This window comes from Miniopterus schreibersii (assembly GCF_964146895.1).
Source record: "Miniopterus schreibersii genome assembly, chromosome: 2".
NCBI lineage: Eukaryota > Metazoa > Chordata > Mammalia > Chiroptera > Miniopteridae > Miniopterus > Miniopterus schreibersii.
Genome location: NC_138102.1, coordinates 127279809 through 127283361, shown reverse-complemented (window position 1 = coordinate 127283361; position 3553 = coordinate 127279809).

The following is a 3553-nucleotide window of genomic DNA, read 5'->3' as shown; positions in this document are numbered from 1 at the left end:
TTGTGCCATTCCCCACTCAGGAAAGAAACTGAGGACCTCAACATGTCCTTTCTCAACGTTTTGAGGCCTCGTGGCAGCAATTCAATGGACTCCTGGTAGAATTAGTTTTGGGGACAGTCAGGGCAGTCATTCTCTGAACAGCAGATTGGATTACTGACCAGGATCAACCCTTAATGGGCCAGTTAGTCTGGTTGTTCTAGCAACAAAACTTGATTGGACATTCAGTTACTCAATCAATGGTTCAGCAATTGACCTGCAAACAGTGCATTCTGTTGAGACTGAAGGCTGCCTTTTCCCCCTCGATAAACCTCATGTCAGCATCCATGTGAAAGAATTTGGGACTTAATATTTCAAGTTTAAAATGTGTGCCCCACTCCCCCGGCCCTTGAAAAGGGATCCAGCTCTTCCTCTGGATATCTGTGTCAACATAAGTCAAGAATCATAAAAGATGTACACAGTGGCACCCCCAGAGAGAAGGCTACATACGTCACTCATGAGATCTGAAGCTTGGGAAACTGAGATTTGCTTTGCTTTACTCACTTTTATGGGAGAACCAGAGAAGATGGTTGCCCTGTAAGATTAAGCAGTTTTCTCTCCTTTTTGAAACTTCCTGAGCTCTACCATGTCTTTCATTAATCATTCTGGATATGACTCTTCCTCTCGGCCCATTGAACTCAATGGGATCAATCACAACATTTTCAAAGTGCTGTAATTTCATACATATTTCAACACAGACCTAAGAGTTTCCATATACTTTCACCATTTGAGGTAAATGCTTCATAGACTGGTAACCCAATACGTTTAGTAAGCCCTTAGGGAAGAAAATGTGGTAGTTAACTGTAGCTCTAAAAGTAAAACTATACCCGGATATCTGTTTATTCCACTTATAAGAAGTTTTACATTCCATCTTTAGCTAAATGTTACTTAAACAATTACACAAAAAATGTATGACATTTTTCATCAAAGAACCTATTTTGAATTCAAATTAAAACTGTATATTTAAGCATTTACAAAGTCTTAGAGTTAGAAAAAGACTTTTAGGGGTGGGGGCAATGCTTAATTGAAGCCAACTTATCAGGGTCTACCACCAGAAGAAAAGCTATAAATATTGTCTTCTGTTGCTCATGTGGCAACATTAAAAAATGTGTTGAACTGAATCTAAGGTATCTTCCTGTGAGTTCTTCCACAAGAACACATAAACTGGATGTATATGCTATCTAAGGAAACAGTGATCTAGATTTATTTTTATTTCAATTTCTGAGATTGTTTTGATAGGTTATTTATTTTTGCTAATATTTGTACAAGAAGACTATGCTACCAACAAACCAATGTAGAATGTACATTTTGAGGACATTTATTTGCTTTTCCAGTAGTAGAAATGGATTTGATTTTTTACATATTATCCCACTCTCTCCAATCAACAATATACATGAGGGAAATGATTAGCCAAAATTTAGAATACAAAGAAGCTAACTGACCCACAAACTGAGTCAACCCACAAGGCTGTCCTGTTCAGTTTGTCAAGTCAGTCTTCTGTTACATGGTAGCCTTTTAAATACAGAACATAGCAAGCTGGAGTTGGTTACTCAACTTTATTTCTTTACATCAAGAAAGATCGAAGAGCCTTTTGCAAGCAGTGTGGCTTTCTTCTACTTTGTTACTGACAATATGCCTGAACAATTTAGCAAACTTAATGAGTCAGTTTATAACAAGAACATTCTTCTAACCTGTTATAATATAAAAAAGCTGACTCTGTTTTGATAAAGGCATTACATTATTAAACTCTCTGGCATGAACTTTGTAGCTTGCTCCAGCCCAGAATACCTAAGCATGAAAAATTCCTGGAACCAGAAGTTTTCTAAATACGTGTCCCTTTGTTTTTTAAAGAACACATTACTTCTATTTTTATAAACTAGTTTCAAACCAAAGTCACAGAGTGTTTCAAGAGTCAAGGTCATCTGGTTTGAGTCTTTAATTTTTGAGGTTGACAAATTCCATGGAATGATATTGATATATCTCTCCCCCTCTTCCTCTTTTCTCACTGTGTGTGTGTGTTCTTTAAAAATTTTTAAAAATTGATTCTAGAGAGAGAGGAAGGGGGAGAGAGAGAGAGATTTGTTGTTCCACTTATTTATGCATTCATCGGTAGATTCTTGTATGTGCCCTGACTGGAGATCAAATCCACAACCTTGGTATATCGGGATGATGCTCTAACCAACTGAGCTGCCTGGTTAGAAACTCTCTCTCTCTCTGTGTTCTTAAAATTGTTTTCAGCATCAAATTTTTTTTCAGCTGTACTGGGAATGAAGTGAAGCTAACTCCATGCTGGCCTTAGGACTGCCTATAAAGATTCACATAGGATTGCACAAACACCCCCATCATGATGATGAAAGCTCACTCAGGCCTCTGTGCCAGGTAGGGTTTACTGGGCACCCACCCTTCAAATTCCATCAAAGCACAAAATACTTGATTCTTTCCTTGAAATTACCCGCCTCTGTCTATCTCTTTCTGCTTTCCAGTGTAAGGGAGTAAAAATTCGTTTTTGTTTAAACACTCTCACAGCCATTCTGTTCAGTCCTCTGTTTTTCCAAGGCTCCCTTCTGTGGATCAGGACTACACCAAATAAGTATGGTGCTAGGCAATGGATATGTATGATTTACATAATGACCATTTAACCAAGCCATTGAGCTACTCATCTAAGATAATGGTCTTATCAAGTTAGCTGACATTACTTTAAACTTTTAAAATATCATTTAGCTTTCGTTTCAGCTAACATAAAATAGATTTGGACAGATGGGAAATTTAATGTTACAGATAAATAGATTCATTTAAGAACTGAGCAGAAGGTGACTTTCTTTTCCAGTAAATATCTCATCTGATCTAAATTCTTAAGGAATTATAGTGCGACCGTGTATGCCTGCCCACTCGAACACAAGGAGAGCTTCTATTTTTAAGACAAATGCATACAGATGATTCAGGATCGATAATCAAACATGCCCTACTTCTGATATCTCAGACCATGGTCAGGAAAGGAAAGGGGTCACTTTGGAAAGAGACCTCACTCCTCTGCCTCCTCTCTGGTAATGAAAAGCACTTGATATTGGCCCTGTTGCTTGGAAATGAGAGCACTTGTGCAGATTTCAGTTTCAGCCCTGACTCTGCCTCCTGCTGCGTGACCTTAAGCAAGTCACAACCTCCATGTGTATTTCTTTTCTTTTTCTTTTTCTTTGTTAGTCATCACCCTAGGGTATATTTTTCCCATTGATTTTTAGAGAGTGTGGAAGGATGGGAGGGAAGGGGAGAGAGAGATAGAGACAGAAACATCGATGTGAGAGGCACACGTTGATTGGGTGCCTCCCACAGGAGCCCTGACTGGGGCGGGGAGTGGACCGCAACTGAGGTGTGTGCCCTTGACAGGGAATCGAACCTGAGACCTTTATGTGTGTGGGCTGATGTTCTAACCACTGAGCTACACCTGTCAGGGAAGATGTGTATTCTTTAACATTATATAAACAAATTAGATTTTCATAACCCTTTCAGTTTAAAAAAAACA